This window comes from Sander vitreus, chromosome 11 (genome assembly GCF_031162955.1).
Source record: "Sander vitreus isolate 19-12246 chromosome 11, sanVit1, whole genome shotgun sequence".
In the NCBI taxonomy this organism is placed as follows: Eukaryota; Metazoa; Chordata; class Actinopteri; order Perciformes; family Percidae; genus Sander; species Sander vitreus.
The window spans coordinates 13640786-13661513 of record NC_135865.1 but is presented as its reverse complement, the minus strand read 5'-3'; the positions used below and the strand labels follow the sequence as shown (position 1 = coordinate 13661513).

General features: G+C 40.6%; 1 protein-coding gene across 1 annotated transcript in view; it reads right to left on the bottom strand.

Annotated features, from left to right (window-relative positions):
* Positions 1-19333, bottom strand: part of map3k13 (mitogen-activated protein kinase kinase kinase 13) — a 38868-nt gene extending 19535 nt beyond the window's left edge. The window contains exon 1 of the mRNA XM_078261719.1: positions 19251-19333. The gene's annotated coding sequence lies outside the window, so the exon portion shown is untranslated. The remainder of the gene's footprint in view (positions 1-19250) is intronic.
* Positions 19334-20728: the final 1395 nt, after the last annotated feature.

Sequence of the window (20728 nt, the reverse complement as noted above, 5' to 3'; positions counted from 1 at the left end):
GAGGGAGACAGAGGCTGGAGAGTGACGGACATTCCTCTAACTCCCGCAGCACCTGGGATGTGAGTGGGTGGCTGGCAGCGTCACCGAGTCGCTGAAGACCTGCTCACGTCACACTTTTCATGAATGGAGCTGTCTGACGCAGAGAGGACGCAGCTCAAAGAGCAAAGGATGGGGGGGAGCAGTAGAGTAGGAGTGCAGAGAGATGAAGAGGAGAGAAGCAGAGAAGAGAAGAGAAGGAGGAGGGGGGATGTATTTCAAAGCAGCACCAGCTGGGAACAGCAGGTTAGGCTGCAGTGGCGTCTCTGTAAGTAGGGCAGACCATTTCTGCACAAGAGAAAATCCCTTTGTACAAAATCACTAATCAGTTCTCTCCATGCCAATCGTATAAACATCCCACATATGACTGCACACTGCATCCTGTATTCTAGCATGTGCTATCTATTTGTGACAAAACACTGCACACATGCAGGCACACAAACAGTTCAGACCTGCTCCTCCTTTAGTTGTCCATAGTCATCAAGTTATTGTGATTAACCTACATTTTCACCACAGGGTGTAGGTAAATGTTCTCAGACGGAGGAAGGTAGTGGTGGTCTGTCTGTCTGTCTGTCGTGTATATATGTGTGTTTGTGAGTGGTGATGGCAGAGAGAAAGACTAACTGTGACTAGAAGGGGTATATCAAAAAAGACTGATTGAGAGGGAGGGCCTGGGGTTTAAAGGAAAGGCTCGGGGAACAGATGCTCCACCCCATTCTCTTGTTACAGGCCCAAACCTCTGGGGAAGATGAAGATGGAAAGGGAGTAGTAGGAATGTAATGATGCATGGTGGGTAGGGGGTTGGGATAATGGAGAAGCATTGTTAAATCTCCATCCTCAGGCCACACCCCAGCAGGGGACACTGCCAGAGGAGGAGGTCTGGTATCCCGGGGCGAGGCTGAGACTACCAAACACGGCCTATAAATGGCGTGAAATGACAGTCAAATGAGTCACGATATAGATGGCCGAGGATGCTGGCTCTGGCATTAGGGAATGGTGAGTGTGTTTAGCTGATTGTTGGATCTGTGAAAACTACACCTTTGTGATGCAAAGTCCAAAATGAACACAATGTCAAGCCTTCTTTTGGCCCTGAGCAGAACAAGAGTGGGTTTAAGCCGACACTGCTATTTTTGCCATGTGCCCGAAGACACACTCCTGTACACACAGACTACATACACAAAACCACAGCAGGGGAATTCACAAAAATACAGCTCTACTTAAATATTAGCAAAGAGAGAGAGAGAGAGAGAGAGAGAGAGAGAGAGAGAGAGAGAGAGAGATAAAGAGAGATAAAGAGAGATAAAGAGACATTAGATATCCATAGGAGCATGGAATTCAAATACCTGACCTGTTTGCTTAGCGAGAACATCTAGCTCTGCTCTATAGCCGAAATTCCAAAGGTCAGCAAATCACAAGCCTGTGTGCTCAAGTGGAAACAAGCAAAGCTACATTGTATTGAGAAAACAAGCCAGAAACACCCCCACCCTCCCCAACTAAGTATTCTTCAATACAAACTAAACACTTTTAGAGCCAAGACTACAAATTCATTTGTGAGTTGAAGGGTTTTATGAGACATGGCCAAAGGATGCTCTGTACTTCTGTCAAAACCACAACACACCACACACACACAAGTTTTGAAAAAATAAAAAGCACAGGACATATTATGAAGAGATCACATAAAAGTAGTCTATATCGACAATGTTTAATTTACTAAACAGTTATATTGTACATATTTGTTTTAGGGTCTTTTTACCTACTTTTTATTATAATATATCTATTCTGTATTCATGTTCTTGATGGTGCAGTACTTTGCATTACTGTTTATTCCCTTTTCCCCTCACATCCTGGTCCTTCCCTCTGGTAGGCGATAAGGGCACTGTTCGCCAAAACCAGCCGACACAAAGACAACAAAGTTTCTTTCCCCAAGCAGCCACTCTGTTGAACACTCAGAAATAGCCCCCGCCCTTACACTGAACAAAGTCAATCACCACTGTTCTGCTCATCTACCTCATGTCTATTTCAATCCTACAATTGTTATTAATATATTACCATTGCACTGATCTGCCTTGCACTGTACTCATATTTAAATCCTAAAATCTCAGTCTATTGACCGATATTGCACTATTCCTTCCCTCTCGTTTGTATATTTTTTTGTAAAATTGTAAATTCTATTGTATTGTTAGTACACTAACAGTATTTTTTATATTCTTACCGTCATTTCTGTTTTTATTCTTAATATGTTAAGTGAGTGTTGTACTTTTGAGAAACAAATGGGTGGTGATGGTGCAGTGGATATGACACATGCCTTTGGTGTGGGAGATCCGGGTTTGATTCCCACTACATCAACCAATTAATTCAACTTTAATTAAAAAAGGTTTAAAATAAGTTTGGAGAGCGACAAGCAGGGCAGCTGAAATCTGAGCTTATTCATTTTCCACTTTGATTACAGCTTCCTCAGGTAGATACTACTTTTCAGTACAATACGTCTGTATGTAAATTAAGTCATCACTATCACAATAAAAAAACAAAAAATAAAAGCAAAGCTCATTATGCTAAGATTACAAAACAGTTTGTTTTGTGATCATGAGTAAACAAAACACTTAAGGGAAAGACACCAATCACCTCAAAATCCACTCTTTTCTCAGAGCCCAGTGTAGCATCTCCAAATTACTTCAATAGTACGACTAACAGTACAAAACCCCAAAATACTGAATCTACAATAATATAAAACAGAGAAAAGCAGCACATCTTCTGTTAGCTTGAAAAATGACTGAAAATAGTTATCGATTACAAAAATCTGTCATAATTAATTGACTAATTTCATGTGTAATCCACGCGGTGTCTTAAAGGTAAGTATAAAATCTATCATCATTTTCATAATATTTATACATTATAAGATCTAAGTTGATCTAAAAATTACTTACATCCACTACTTGTCCACAAAACATAACCTAGACATTTTGAATTCCAACAATCCTGTTTTACATACATTACATGAGATGAAGATGACGAGTGAGGTATTCCAAGCCCCTCAATAGGCTGTCTGATCTGAATTATAGTTATAATAAGATATTGACTTAGTTTTATAGGATTTAGATGTCTTAGGAGGTCAAAAAACATCTTTAAACATTTCTGAACTAAAGAGATAAAAAGAGTCTGACCTCAGTCTGTCAATTAGCTTTTCTCCAGCAGTGGCCAAAGCCTCCTGTTCTGTCTCCATCCCCGGCACACAGACATGATGCACAGCCAGTCAGTGCTCCATCTGCCCTGGCCTCACCTCCAAGTGCAACAGAGCTGTAAACCACACTGGCTCAGCTCTGTTATACACACTCATTACTTTTTCACCAGCAGTGGAACAACAGCACTGACAGCTCCTGTGTCCTCTGCATTAATAAGAGAAAAAGCCCCATCGCAGCTTACAGTGGTTTACCTTTACAATCTGCCATCACATGCAGCGGCCAGGTATAGACACGCAGGCCCACACGAACACAAACATCTATGATTACAGACACATAAATAAGACTTCCATGGGGGTCTGCTCAGTCTTACAGCGATGTTGTGATGTTCTGCTATAGAAATACAGTAGATACTATAATTTCATATAGGGCAATATATATTTGGCAATAGCGCATCTACGGTGGCCGACAGGGGCAAACGCCCTGCAACTTAAGAAAACACATACAAATAGACAAAACACAAGCAAATTAAGAAAACAACTTCATTAATTTGACAACACATGCGCAGCATTCAGCAAACGCGCTGCAAATACACACAACACAACCAAATACACAAACACGCTGCAAATACACACAACACAACCAAATACAGAAACAATGCAAATAAAAAACGATGCAAAAAGAAAAGCACACAAACCCCGAAAACAAATTCAACAAAAAAACGCTGCATCCAGATTACACAACAGAAGTTCTCCAGTCGGGTATGGCTGCATAGTAAAAAGAGAACTCCCGTCTCATGCCCTCCCGTCCATAGACTGTATATTAAATTCATATTATTATTATTAATAACATAGCCTAATATAATATAGTATTAATATACAGTCTATTTGTAAGTGTTTTCTTAAGTTGCAGGGCGTTTGCCCCTGTCGGCCACCATACGCAACTACAAAAAGAAGCTAAAAAAATAAAACAAAAAGCCAACTAACCTAGATAGCTAGGAGAGCTAAATCAAGTTAACGTTGAGTGAGCTGGTGAGAAAGCCATGGCTAGCCTTGGTCAAAGCTAATTTCACTAACATTTTTCCTGCTATTTCCTGTAGTTGACAAACATCAATTTTTAGGAACCAATATCTTGGTATATATTTATTATATTATATAATTATTAACAAATGGTAGCTAGAAAGCAGAAGGGACACATTTTGTTTGTCAATACCCCTCATTCGCTAAAGACTGTCTGTAGATAGAGCTAATTTGGGTATTATGTATTAGGGGGTAAAATACAATAATCTGCCTAAAAAGACATCAAAATCAAAATCTGTAGTTACTGTCCTCTGCCTCTGTAGGACATTATTTATCAGTTTAAGGAGGCTGATGATTCCTACGAGACGTCTCCTTTATTTGCAAAACTTGAAATTACTTAGATTAAAATTTTTAATGGACAAAGATTCTTGCTAGTTTGCTTTTAGCACTGTTTCAACACTTTCACCAAATGCTTTTTGGTACCAACTGTAATCCTATAAATCACGCAGCCCAGAGCCAGCTGGTTGGCCGGTGCCCGGTGGATAAAACGCAGTACTGTAACTGGAGGGAGGAAGTCAGAGGAGTCAGGGAAATACCTAAACTAATGAGAATAGATTAGTCCTGATTATGTTGACTTCAAGGATAAACCTGTTGCTAAGATGGATGATAGAACAGACTGGCCTGGCTCATTGGTTGCTTTTACAAAGGCCCACATGGATGAGTGGTAAGAGAGTCCTGCACACAACAACCACTGATTCTGAGAGAAAGATAATGCTTGTGAGATTACCGTGCTGAGCCCACCAACAACCCAACCGCTTGACCAATCCGCGCTGACAGGAAATTACATAACAATGACTGTTCAACACTCCCGCAGGATTTCGCCTGCAGCACAACAATTCATCTATGCTGGTTCCCTCTTTATCATGAATCCAGAGTAGACAAGTAAATAGATGAGGAGCAGCAGACAAAAAGCCTGGCTGTGCTGACCTCCCTCCAGCTGTATGCACCTGGTAATCCCAACCGTGATTTATAGGATTGTGTGCAGAGCTATAATGCAGAACACAGCAGCCAGTCTTAGATAAAATAAAATGTTATGAAGGCTCTCCAGCCTTCTTGGGTCTAATTATTTCACTTAAAAGAATTACAGAAGTGGTAGGAAATTAACACATGCTGGGATGTCATGTTCACATACACTTCACCTCCTTTTTCCACAACCCTGGATGGAGGATGGAAGAAAGAGTGGGTGGCTGCATTGGGTGGCAGGCAGTGGTGGTCTGCCTGAGATTACAACTGTGTAGCTGGGGGTGTATGGTGCTGCTGCCTGCTGCTCGCTGGGGTGAGAGGTTAGCCCAATATGTGTGGCTATGTACAGAGACGGTAGGAGACTGCAGGGTAGAGCACACACTGTACATAAAGTATGCACAGCTGCATGATTATCGCAAAAAAGAAAATCTCTTATTTTCTAAAAGTGGCGTAATCAGTTTATCTCAATGTTGTTCATTTAGTGCTTAGAGCTGCAATAATAATACTAATGAACTATTATTAGTACAGATCAACCTAGCAATTATTTTTTCAATTAATTGATTAATCTATAAGTTCCTATATGACATCTTGAAATAAATTTTTGTTCTACTAACAGTCACAACCCAAATATATTCCATTTAAAAGTGTATAAAACAGGGCTTCTGGTTTGATGTGGCGGCGGTAGGGCGTGCGAGAGCAGGGCTACGGCAAAACTTTTTCTGGTAACACTTTTGGTAGCACTTTACAATAAGGCCAGCCACATTTTTGGCGTTTATACATTTATATTATGTTGCATTATATGCATTATATTTATGTGTTGCAACGTCATTAGGCAATTTGAGGCAGAAACAGACAACAGCACGAGGATCGAGTGTGCTAGCATGGCCGCCGCTGCAGCAGCCGAATCAGCAAAAGCGACATTGAGACTCTCTTCAGCAGACAGCATGATAGCCTCAAAACCGAGATGGCTGTCCTGATACAACAATCAATGGAATCACTAAAGCTGTCTGTCGACTCACTGGGCCAACAAATGATATCATTCAACAAGCGCCTCACTAGCACAGAAACTCTTGCGGGGGGAAACTTTGAGAAACTCACTAAGATGGCAGGCGCTGTTAAGTCGCTACAATCACAAGCCACGGTACTCCTGGAACAGGTGGATGACCTCGAGAATCGGTCCAGACGCTCTAACTTGAGGATAATCAATGTCCCGGAGGGGAGTGACAATGACCAACACCCAACAAAATTTGTGTCCGACATGCTGATGGCTGTGACGGGGGGGCAAGGTTTTTGACATCCCGCCAGAGTTTCTCCGATTCCAGGACAAGGAAAATGTTCTGAGATGGGCCAGGCAGCATAAACTGGTTTTCCGCGGCTCTGAGCTGAGAGTATACCTGGATATCAGCGCCACTTTGGCTAAGAAAAGAGCAGTGTTTAAAAGCTCTCTTAAAAGCTCTCTGTATCTCTACTTTGATTATCCCCAAAAAGCCCAGGACTTTTACGACCAACGTGTCGCTCCAACTGGCTAGTGGCTGCGGAATGGGATATGGATCTCAACAGGCAACAGGTGCAATACAATGCCTACTTGTTCTGAAGTTAAATGTTACAACAATTTGTGCTTTCCTGCTTCACCTAATCCTAATGTGGTGGTTACAATTGAATGCTTACTATTTGTAATATTATTAGGGGTCCAAGCCCGAGTCGGCAAGAACCGGCGGTAGCAAGAGCTACGCCGTTCGCACAGCAGGGCTGTGATTAATCATCATCATCATTATTCTTCTCCGCCTAAAACTCAGACTACAGCCTAAACCGTACATGGTGGGGGGTTGCTGTTTTCAGGAATGGTCTGAAACTCCGCAAGGACCTAAGGCGCAACAATTGACCCACTTCCACCAATAGATGGCGCTATAGCAAAAAAAAAACGTGTTTGGCTCTATAACTCCCTATAACTCCCACATTATACACCGGAGATTTAAAAGCCATATATCCACGCGTTCCCTGGCTCCAACTGAGTCACGTGATATAGGGCATGCCCATTTCCGTCTAAACTTTTATGCGTGAAAAATCGCGATTTATCAAAAACCTACTTTTTCGAACTCCTCCTAGACCGTGTGACCGATTTGCACAAAATTTGGCAGGCAGCATCTCCAGATGGGCCGGACAAAAAGTTAATAAAAATAATTTTGATAGGATAAAAATTTTGCATATTATGCACAAACAAATTTGTGTAGCTAACTATGAAAACACCAACTTTGCCATATCTCGGCCAAAATAAATGCCAAACTTTAGATTCTTGTTTGACATGACCCCAAGGTCCCCCACACGGTTTACGAAAATTGGTCACTAGGAGGCGCAAGTACAAAAAGTTTATATCTCAAAAACCGCTCATCCTATTTTTACAAAATTTGTTGGGTACTATTTAGGGCCACTCCTGAGGCCAACCCTAGAGTGGGGTACTGAGGGGTCAAAGTGGGCGTGGCCTATGGGACCCAAGACAACAACTTAAAATTTACAGGGTAGCTAGACAATGGGTCACGGACCACACCTACCAAAAATTACTCATGTGGACCACTAGGTGGCGCTATAATGTTTTTTTTTTGCCTTTAAGTCCCACATTACACATTAGAATTCCTTACATCCACGACATCCACGTCTTCCTTGAATCAAGCTGAATCACATGATATAGGCCACGCCCATTTCTGCTCAAAAGTTTTTTCGCAATATCGCGCAATGCGCAAAACCAACTTTTTCGAACTCGCCCTAGGCCGTGCGACGGATCAGCACAAAACCTGGTACGTAGCATCTCCAGATGGACGTGACCAAAAGTTACTCTATTTTGCTACGTTAAAGTATGCGCATTTGACGACCAAACAAATTTTCCTAGCTAGCTACCACACACGTATCATATCATATCTCAGCCAAATTAAATGTTATCAGCAAAGAACTTGAGATCGTTGTTCAACATCCCACTACAATGCTCTGTACCAAATTTAGCGAAGATCGGCCTTTAGGGGGCGCTATAAGCAACGTTTATTTGTTGAAAAATTTGTTTGGAAAATTGCAATTGCAATATCTCTGCCACAGTAAATGCAATCAACACGAAACTTGCGATGCTCGTTCGGCATGCCGCTCTGAGGCTCTCTACTAAATTTGGCGAAGATCGGCCATTAGGGGGCTCTATAATCAACATAGACGTGTTTTGGCCCTTTTACTCAATGTTAATGACATATTTGCAATGGGAATGTACCACAGACCTTGCAGCTCACACTTCTCAATATTTACTGATGTTTGCCTCCTACGTTACGTTTTGGTTGTGGAGAGTCTGTCATAGTGTTATTGGTTATGTCGGTGGCATTGATTCTTAATTTCCCACGAAGCTGATCGCGGTAACGTGTCAGTTGAACTTTTCATCTCCAATCCTATCCATATATCATTGTTAAAGGTAGTCTGTATATGCATGGAGGTGAACTGTTAACCGCTACATTTGCAACGACAACATACCGCAGACGTCTCTCTCGATATTTACCGACGTTTGCCTCCCTGCCGCCCGGCTTTGGGTTCCGCTTTCGCGCGCTCCCCGGGGCGTCAGGGGCGACTGCCGTGGGTGGCTTGGGCCCCGTCATAACTGCTTGCAGTTCTAGTTATATTTTTCTTTTCTGATCCAGGAGTTGTTATGGATGGGTAGCTGCCCTCCACTTATGTTTCTTTTTCTTTTATTTTTGTCTCCCCTCTCCTGTTGCTGTGCTTAGTTAAGACATGCAGACGCTGGGGCCCTGCCAGCTCAGGACTCTTAGTTCAGGTCTATGCCATACGGAAGCTACATAGTTTGTGGGATCCTGCTGCTAGTTCTAGTTCTAAGAACAAGCTTAGGAATAGTTAGGTGTATATGCTGGTTCTCCGTTCTGAGAGCCCTCTGTTCGGACAATTTGGGAGTTAGGTTTTATTTCATATATTGCTTTTTATTATTCTGTATTTACCTACCTAAAACATCTTAAGACTGACATTGCTTTTTTACAAGAGACTCATTTAATTACTAAAGAACATTATAGATTAAAAGCCTCATGGGTTGGCCAAACCTTTCACTCCAACTTTAGTAGCAGGGCAAGGGGCACGGCCATCTTAATACATAAGAAGGTCAAATTTTTCCCAACCAAAGTCATTGTTGACCCTCAAGGTCGCTTCATCATAGTTTCTGGTTCTAACAATAACATCGATGTTGTTCTCGTCAATCTCTATGCACCTAACTGGGATGATGAATCATTCATTGCAAACGTTATCTCAAACCTGCCTGACCTCCCACCATTTAATTTTGGGAGGTGACCTCAACTGTGCAATAGATCCACTATTGGACAAATCCTGCCCTAAGAGGTGCCCTCCTTCCAAAATGGCCATAGCACTCTCATCATTCATGAACCAAACAGGAATTATTGACCCATGGCGTTTTCTTTTCCCTGAAAAAAAACAAATTTCCTTCTACTGTCACGTCCACATAACATTCTCTAGGATTGATTATTTGTTTGTTGATAGCTACTTTCTGTCTGCTGTAAATAGCATAGAATACTCCTCTATTGTAATACCGGATCATGCTCCGTTGTTGCTTGACCTCTCTTTTACGCTTCTACAGAAAACAAGCCCCCCATGGAGATTGAACTGCGCTTTGTTAAATGATGATATATTCTGTGAAACGATCTCCAAAGCTATTGATGATTTCCTGATATTGAACAACTCTGATCTCATATCTCCATCTCTACTTTGGGAGACTCTTAAGGTAGTTGTCCGAGGAGAGATTATATCATACTCTGCGAGGCAGAAAAAGTTGAAAAAGCAAGAACAAGAAAAGCTTATGGAAAAAATAAGAGTCGTGGACAGCAAACTTTCAGAGTCTCAATCTGGACAAAATTAGACAAAATCTCCAGATGAATTACAATTTACTCTCAACCCAAGAGACAGAAAAGTTACTATTACAATCACGCGGATTGGTTTATGAGTATGGTGAGAAGGCAGGACGCCATTTATCACATCAAATCAAGGCCCAGTCAGCATCCCAGCAAATTAAACAAATAAAGACCCACGCTGAACTTACAGTGATCCCATCAGTCATTAATGACACCTTTAAAACCTTTTATTCTAAGTTGTACACCTCACAATCTCCCCCTGATAACAAACATATGATGCAATTTTTTGGTAACCTGGAATTCCCATCTATACCTGCTACTCAGGTCAGCAAGATGACTGTCCCCTAAAACCTAGTGAAATAGCAGACTCAATTAAACTAATGCAAAGCAACAGGGCCCCTGGTCTGGACGGTTATCCAATAGAGTTCTACAAAAGATTTATTGATAAATTGGCCCCTCTCCTTTTAAAAATGTTTAACGACTCTCTGGACCGGGGGAGCCTGCCCCAGACTCTCACCGAGGCCACGATTACTTTAATACTAAAATCTGGCAAAGACGACTCAGATCGCAGCTCTTACCGCCCGATTTCTCTTTTAAATGCAGACTATAAAATTCTAGCTAAGGCATTAGCTATCCGGCTTGAACAGGCACTGCGTAATATTATCTCACCCAACCAAACCGGGTTTATGAAAAACAGACACTCCTTCTCTAACATCCGTAGGCTTCTTAATACTATTTTCTCTTCACCATCCGATGAGACACCAGAGGTGGTGGTCTCTTTGGATGCTGAGAAAGCTTTCGATAGGGTGGGGGAATCTCTTTGAGGTTTTTAAGAAATTCTGTATCGGCCCCAAACTTATTTCCTGGATTACTCTCTTGTATTCCTCACCAAGGGCCTCCATAAACACGAACGGGATGAGGTCCCAATATTTCACCCTTGGCAGAGGAACCCGTCAGGGGTGTCCTCTAAGTCCATTGTTGTTTGCAATAGCTATTGAGCCATTATCTATTGTACTTAAATTTGCCAACTTTAATCAAGGAATTCTTAGATTTGATACACAAAATCACCTTTTGTTATATGCGGACGATTTATTACTATTTGTTTCCGACCCAGTATCAACCATACCACAAATAACTGAAATATTAAAGTGTGTGTCAACTTTAAGTATTTAGGTGTCAACATTTGTCGAAAGTTATCTGGCCTTTACCAAGAAAACTTCCCGCCCTTAATTGATAAGCTTAAAGCGGACCTAGAGAGATGGAATGTCTTGCATATATCCATTGCAGGTAAGGTAAATTGTATTAAAATGAATGTGCTTCCACACTTTTTGTACCTCTTCCAAAGCCTGCCACTCTTTTTACCTGAATCTTTTTTTCGTGCGATAAACAATCTTATTTCCTCTTTCATATGGAAAGACAGGACCCCCAGGATCAGAAGAGAATATTTACAGAGACATAGATCAATAGGTGGATTGGGTCTTACTAATCTAAAAATGTACTATTGGGCGGCTAATATACACCTGACCTGATATAAGCCAATCGGTGCAGTTTTGCCTGTGATACACCAATGGAAAGCTGAGGACTCCTCTGACACAATGTGAGCCCACGTGCAAACGATCGACATTTGCTCGGACCAGTTAGACTTAAATGCTATAAAACCCATCTACATTTTTAGCCAATGAGCAGACAAGTCGATAGATACCAAATATGCCATTGAAATTTTAACCCTGTAATGGCTGGAGCTGTGTCAAACCAAAAACAGGGCCTCCTATAAGCATATGACACCCTGTGCAATGTATAATTACTTATTTCTATATATTTATGTATATAGTTATTTCAAGAATGTGTATGATTGATGTGGGTGTGTTTGTGTATTTGAGAAGTGTTTTATTTTGTACTTTATTGGCTTTTTTCTTTTCAAATGGAAATCAGAAAAACGCATATGACATATATGTAGAAACAAATTCATATAAAATCCATTTTTGAGTCTTTTGGCTTCTGGATTTTTTCTTTAGTAAGCTGAGACATGTGGCTATGACCTTGTGTTGTCTGTATCTTACTAGATGTGTTTACAGCAGTGTATTTTAATAATTTTACAGATGTATGACTTGGACGGAAATAAAAACCTTCCATTCTAGCCTCTGTAACACTGTGTCAGTAAGGCCTAGAATCACCCTGACACAAAAACATGAGTGTTTCCTTTCCAATGATACCAGGCACATCCCTGAGTGTCAAAGTATATGGGAGCTGTACCACTTTTAATTTGGGTATGTCGTTTAGACCAAAAAGCTTGAAAATGCAGCCGTTAATAGAACATTTTGCACAGAACATTTTTGAACAGATAATGGATCACTATAAAATAGAACTATATAAATTACTCCTGGTGTGGGAAATTCACACACATCTAAAGTGCAATGTTAAAACCATTTCCTTCCTTTCACATCCAATATCTAACTAAAAAAATGTGATTTTGGTTTTTGGTGTCGTCCCTCCACGCCCTACTCTTTCCTTGCAGGTGTTGCATATTGCACACTTGTTATCTTCTGCGCACACGCTGAAGAATTTCCAAACAGCTGACATGTTGCAGGTTAATTCACGAGGTTCCCTACATGTGCGAGAATAGCGCAGACACACGCTTCACACCGCAAGCGGGTACGCGCGACACACAGCGGAAAAGTTGAGAGAAAGGAACAAGAGAATGTGCTGTCGCGTCCGTGTGTGTGTGTGCGTCTTTGAGAACTGTAACTTGTATAACTTATGTTGTCAGTTAATTGTAGCATTGACCGGCATGAAATCGGCATATATATGTCAGACTGACCTGCCGGTCGCCGGTCATGGCCGAGCACGTGAAAAACGGCCAATTCCGGTCACCGGCCGGTCTATCGGTGCATCTCTAAACATGACACATATGTTTTGGGCTTGTCCTCGTCTTCAGGGTTATTGGACAGCTATTTTTAACCACCTGTCTAGGGCCCTGAACATAGTGTTGACTCCATGTGCAGACACTTCTATTTTTGTAGTATTACCAGGCCATCGATTGCTTGGGAGGAAAATAAGGGATGCTATTGCCTTTGCATCCTTACTAGCACACAGGATACTGTTGGAGTGGAAGTCACCATTTGCCCCCAAAGCTTCTTTTTGGCTTAAAGATCTCATGATGTTCTTGTCTCTGGAGAAAATTAAATTCAGCTTGAGGGGGTCGGCGGGAAAATTTTAGTCAGTTTGGGGGCCCATGGTTAAGTACATTTCTAAGTTAAAGTCAATACAGGAAGAAGGACATGCGCAGCACTGATTCCTCCTAAGTATAAGGTTAATAATTTCAATTGATCTATAGTGCCACAGATGATTCACATTCCTTGTTGGTGTACCATTGCTGCTGTGCTTTGACAAGAGAGGGTTTTATCCTTTAATTTTTAATGTTTAGTTATTATTATTATAATTATTATTTTGACCTTTATTTTATTTTTTTATTATTATTTACATTTCATTTCTTCTTTCTTCTCTACCTGCATAAATATATACATATGTGCATACGTGTGGCCTACATATTCATCTAATTTCATAAGTGTACAATTAATTTCTGCTGTTACACTTGCAAACTCTATGTGGGACTTGGGATGGGGGAAAATGGGAAAAAAATAAGCCCTTATGTTTGTAGTAACATTTCCTGTAAAAATCAATAAAAACATATTAAAAAAAAGTGTATAAAACAAAAATAAATCTGATTTAAGAAGATGGGACCAGAAAAGGTTGACTTTTTTTACATGATAAATAAACTCTCAATTATCGATCGAGTTAAAAAAGTATTACATACTAATCTGTATATAGCTACATACATACTGCTGTTAACATTTGTTTTGGCCATGTGGTGCATGCTGCACATATTATCTCTATTGCATTAGATAAGCATTACTCATGGACAAATAGGAATGCATTATGATCTAACAGTGCATCCCTGTTATTCACAGATGCACACATGAGAGGTTGGAGAACACACACACAGGCACTTGTGCATGTGCTCTGGTTCTAGCTTCTCCACTCGTGTGTGTTAATATGCTCCCCATGAGGTGCTGCAGGCTCTGGTAGTTATAGAAGCTTGGCTAGCAGATGCATTACAAGAGAGAAATACATTAAAGCCACGTGCAGTTGCACACTTGCACACACACACACACACACACACACACACACACACACACACAGCATCTGTCTCCATAAAGGAGGGAAGACGGCTGGCGAAGTTCACAAAAGGTTAGTATCTATCTCGTGAACACAATCACACATTAAAAAGTGCTATAAAAATATTTAATATTCTGAATACAATGTCAGTGTGTTAATGTTGGAGTCCCGACCCGACTCTTAGCAAATAAGCGATTGCTGCTTTAGAAACTAGTCGCAAGTTTGCGGTAAAATGCAGTTGGGTTGTCGAGGTCAAAACACTATATCTAGCAGCTGTGAATCAAATAAACATATTAGAAATAATGTTATGTCATTTTTTACTCTTACACTGAATGTTTGCTGCTTCAATTCAGATGAGTATTGAAAAGTATTTTCGGCGACTGAAAAAGGCACGTGTTGAGGATGAGGACCAGCCTGAACTGGAGGTATCAGTCTGAAACAGAGCTGAACAGTCCGACCTGTGTAATTAGTTAGGTTATTAATTTGTTTACAATATTTTCAGCCTTCAACCAGTGAAAGAAAGGGTCAGGGAGAGAAAGAGATAGATTCGTTAGGCATTGAAGTAGGAGAGGAGGACAGCATCCAACAACGTGTCCTCCTCAGTTTTTGATACATGATTGTTACGAAAATAAGTATTCACAAAATATGACTGTGGACTCATAACTAACTAACCCATAACCAGAAGACAAAGACCACTGTTCAAAATTCATCCACCATTACTCCAGGAAGTAAAGCCTACACAATATTAGCAGCAAAGTCCAGGCACACTTAGGGTTCAACAATGCTGAGTTAATCTAACCCCCTCCCAGTGAAAACTGTAATACCCCTGCCCAAATATAAAGACATAGATAGATAGATAGATAGAAAGATAGATACTTTATTCATCCTGAAGGAAATTTTAGAATATCGGCCTTAACCCACTTCTCAACAAAAGCCCAATCCTCAAACAGGCTGACCAGCAGAGCGTCTGTGAGTGTGTCCATTAAACCCTTTGGCAAACGACAACTCTATCTCCAGGAGAGCCAACAGAACAGAGGGGGCCAGGAAGATGGAGGATGCTTACTTTCTTAATCAAGCAGAGTTGCAATTATTGGCATTTAGTGGTCTGATATAGATGTAAGGCATGCCAGGCGGGCTCTCAGTGCGCTGACTATGCGTGTGTCGCACAGTAAGTTAAGGATGGGATGGAGGCAGGAGCTCAGACAGTGTCATTACAGAAATGTCAGTCAGAAGGAGGGAAAGGAGGAAAGGGCCTGAGGGAGAAGAGGGAGAGAGAGGATGGGTGCTTATGAGGATACAGACAGAGGAGAGGGAGAGAGAAGAAAGGGGGCAAGACATTCATGTTCACATTCTTCAGCCCAACGTTTGTTGTTTGGCTTTCTACACTCAACTGCCCCTCAATGACCCTGCTGCACGCGATGTGAATATTCAGCACATAAACCGATGTGACTTCTATCTTTAACAGCCATTAGGCATTCATTACTGTAAACCACACACACCTGAAACACAATATATTTAATTATTTTACTAAACCTGAGAGATGAAACTTGACACTTTAATGATGCATCTTTTTGTTTTATAGTTTTATTTTATGATCCATTTATTGTAGTGCAATTTCAAATAATTCTTTTAATTATTCAAATCATGAATTCATTGTTTAGTCTACAAAATGTCACAAAATTGTATAAAAAACAAAACACAAGCTTATTTCAATCTCCCACAGCCCAAGCTGATGTCTTCAAATTCCTTGTTTTGTCCAACCAACAATCCAAAACCCAAAGGTATTCAATTTACAGTGACATAAAACACACTGTTTCAGTACTAGTTAGGTAAGGTTTACAACAATGAATTAAAGTGCATGTTACATTTTGTCTTGTATCTCTTCTCTAATTTTGTGCCACATCATCTACTGGTTACTTAAAAATTGGCTGTGATGGAAAACATTAAACAACACTGAGCCCAATTTTGGCACCCCATCAACATTATGGACAATGCCAATTTTCTTAAAAAAAAGAAAAAAGAGAGTAATTGCATTTTGTTTTAAAAATGCACAATGCATAATGTACAAATGCATCAATGGATTTTTCACAACTAAAGAAATCAGACATCAGGGTGATGGAAATGTCAATCAGCCTGTACATGTCCACACCGTCCTGAGAGGAAGTCTAATCAACCAAAAGTGAAAACACCTGTGTAAGGAGGTAACTAATGTAGACAAGGGAATTCACTCACTTAAACATATAACCTTACAAATCAGACAACAGCACTTTTTTTTCTCCACATTACAACCTTCATCATGGCAGCAAACCACTAATGACATAACAACCATACATGTTAAATGTTGTTTCATCTTATGAAATATAGCAATGAGCTTATTCACTAAGCCTGATGGGACATATGACACTGACGGGAGTCACCACTATATTAATGCGACCCAAACAAACAAGTGGAGTCTCCGTGTCTGGGATTAGAGAGATCAGAACACTGCAAAGCTACACTGCTGCTGTCGCTACACATTTACAGTTATACAGCTTCCTGTCTCTACGCCAGCATCAGGACCTCCTATGCCTCCGCTGATGCTCCGTTCGACGTGACATTTAAAGGCTCAGATGTGCAGGTACTCTTGACACCTGGACAAACACCACGTTGCCATGCAACAGCATCACCAGGGTGACCCACTTCTTCAAACCTAGGGGATTTGAGTGTTGAATCACCTAAAGGATTAGGCTAGTGGTATTCAATATTTTTCTTATTGTCAACAAATCCCATGAAAAAAAATCCAAGCTCAGTGATTTTCTAAAATAGCTGAGCACTGCAGCTTTTATAAAACGGCACCTAAACGGGAGTAGCAGTGTATTTGCTGGGATCGCGAATGAATACACATTTGGTGGGTTTTTGGCACTGTGTTTGTGGGGCAGAGCAAAAATAAACTACAGTGCCCATATTTGTGGTAATAAAAGGAACATGTCAACCAGTTTAACAATGTGAAATTCCATTTGATTTGCTGTTCCAATGCTCTCCTTATACATGTATAAATCGTTCTTGGTACATACAAATATATTAAAAGAGCTTAAAGGCAAAACTGGCCCACATTTGTAGTTGCTCGCATTTGCTGTAAAGCTGGTGTTGGGTGTCTCTGTGCCATAGTTAACAACAACTGAGAGGTGTAGCCTTCAACACTCTGTTAGTGGGGGACCACATTTGGCTGATTGGTGCCAAGTGTGTAACCTGTAAGTGCACCACAGGCGGGCAGCAGTTACAAGAGAGGCAAAGCCATTATAATGTGAAGCATGTGGACACTTACTGAAAATGTCGCACTCAGCACAATGAGGGTGGAACACAATGCTGCTGCCCTGACAGCACACAGCATCCACCGCTCACACATGTAACACTTTCCACCGCTGACTGACTGTCAAAGCATGTTGGACAGAAATGATGTGTTGTGACATGAAGTATCCATGAAAGATGGATGAATGATTGTCTCTGATTTGTGTCAGATGGCCACTGAGAGCTGCTCACTGTGAGCATGCAGGGTGAGATGTTACCAGTCCCACATCTGACACAGGACACATCACCAGTTTATTAGGTACACCTAGCTAAAACTAATGCAGTCTAAGACAACAATGCAATGCAATCCTGCAATAAAACACACCTTCATATTGATCTGTTTTTGTTGCAACTGGTTTGTGGAGGTGTTGATTCAACTTTTTGGTCTGAAGTTTCTGACAGAGCTGTCAGACTCGAGTCGTGAATCTTATGACTTTATAACTGTGTCACAGATATAACATAACAAGACAGACCTGATCATTTTGGTTTTAAATCTTATAAAGTTTATATAAAAGTAATAACCACAATTTTTAAAGGGAAATCATTCTATTCTAACAGCATTCAATTTGTTAAATGGTGCATAATGACTTGTTTAGGACTTGGATTTGACTCATTACTTCATAAAGCAGGAAGACTTGAGTGTGTAAAGCAATTGAAATGTACTGAGAAAGTCCAATATTTATTCTCCCCTCAATGATATAAATGTGAGGGACAAAATATTAGCGACATCTCACATTATGATACAATACAATCCAACAACACCACAAACCCCAGCAACAAAAATGGCCAAAATGGTCACATAAAACTGGTTAAATAAAAGCTGAACATTATAGCTTTCATGGGGGTAGGGTTTACTGCAGGTTTACTTGTTGTATTAGACTGTATTAAACTGTATTAGTTTAAGTCAGGTGTAACAAACAACTTAGTGCAGTGTACCATATAATAAGAAATAGTCTACTGAGTGGAGACCCCAGTATATTAAATCAGAGCCAACCTGTCCAAGATAGGATCTTTTTAGCCACGTAGTCAAAAATACTAAACAAAAGTACATTCTGAGCTCAAAAACAAACACTTCTTCACCACCCACTATAATTTAGCCTCCTCTCCTGCAACAGCACACAGCAGCCTGTAATTTCTTGCTTCTCCTGGTTAAAACAGACAAGGAAATTGTATTTTTCTAGTTCAGTATTCAACAAGATTGTCCACTTGGTTACATAATGAAAGCGAAAAGGAACTAACCTTGTAATACTTGCATGCGCAATACTTTATATCTGCTGTAAACTCCTTGTGATTCAAACTAGTCTAGTTCAAACAAGCTTTCTCTGTTAACAGTAGGTAGGTGTTATAGGTCTTGATTTGAGGCTGAAAATTCGCTCATGAACAGTATAAACAATTGGTTTAACAGTCCATTGTCGCAGTGTTAACGCATAGTCCGCAGCTCCACTGACAGCTGTCCCAGCCAGCACACTTAGCTAGCTTCATCCCACAATCAAATCAAATCAAATCGTTTCTCGTCAAACTATGCAAATATAAGGGTTTTAATGTCATTGTAACGCCGCGTCTTACTAAAAAGGCATTTAAAAAACTGAGAATATTACCGTCTAGCTCCGTTGAATCCCTCTGAGATGTCCGGCTACTCTCTCTCCCCCTGCTCTGTCTCTCTCGGTCCATCGCGTGCTACGTCACTTCCGGACACTCTGGCCCCTACGTACACCTGTAAACGCAACGTGAAAGATCGTCTATAAGAGTATGGTGGTCATTTCGCATTAGGAGTCCTTTTTTAAAATTGTTGATACGTTATTCAAATTTGATGCGTATACTTCTGTATTTCACTTCAGTAAGATGGATTGATTTAATTGAGTATTTTATACTGTGGTATTACTACTTTTATTTGATTCTCAGTAGGCTACTTCCTCTAAATCAGTAATTAGTGGCAAACCACTATTGTTTGCTATTTGACAGGTTTTCAGATTCAAAATTGGCAGTGGAGTGAAAAAAAAAAAAAAAATTTAAAAAAAGGCATCAGCTGCATGCTGTGGGGAACCATACCGTTTTCTAGCATGAATGGCAGCCTGTATGGCACTGTGTCACGTTTTCTCCAATGTAAGGGCACTCTAGAGGGCCCTTTATCACGTTTTCTTCACTATAAGGGCTCTTTAACATGTTGTCATCTGTTCAAATCCTGATGATTGATGTACATACAAAACTATAAAAAAATATATATATCTTTTATTATACAAAATGTGGTCCAGTGATTCACTGAGGGCAGAGTTCTGGTAAGCTGCACTTTGTGGTGCTGTTTGGGCTCATGAAACCCGAGTAGAGAGGGAGCTCTTTGTTTTTTCTCCTCTCTGGCGCTGTGGTTAAAATTAGCTTCTGTACCTTTTCAATGGCGCTGCACCGTCGGGAACTTACAGGATAAACAATAATAATAAAGGCAGGAATGTCTGAACAGATCAGACAGTTTACTGTTGAGCAGGACTGCCTACAGAGTATACAGAGTTACATCTTTAAAAGTAAACGTCTTCATTCAGGTGCCTGAAGGAACTTTGCAATCAGTTCACAGGGCGATACGTTACAAATTAAAGTCACCGCTTTGTAGATTTCCACAGAGCACGCTTTCTGATTTACTGGCAAAAGAATAATTGATTTATCTAAAGGTAAAAAACAAGCAGCGGAATGAAGAGGGTGTGAAACCGATACTGCATGGTCTGGCCACCTCTGCCTGAGCCAATGAGCAGCCCCAGAAGCTGCTCCGAAACTACTGCAAGGCTGCGCGCCTGGCAGGTGGACAAAAACACTGTCGAATATTAGAACTAAATATGCATAATGAGTTCACTGTGCTGAGATACTTCCCATTGTGTTCAGTGTGAGTTTAATTTCTCTGCAGAACATTGTGAGACAACACATGCGTTTCTATTAGACAACAAAAGCAGCCAAGCAATTCAATTTAGGTTTTTAATCATTATTATAAGGCCAGGAGTGCTTGATTATGTAAAGGTCACACTGTGAAGTAAACTGCAAGATACACAGATACCTTAACATACAGGAAAATTGCGCAGAAATAATCCACAGC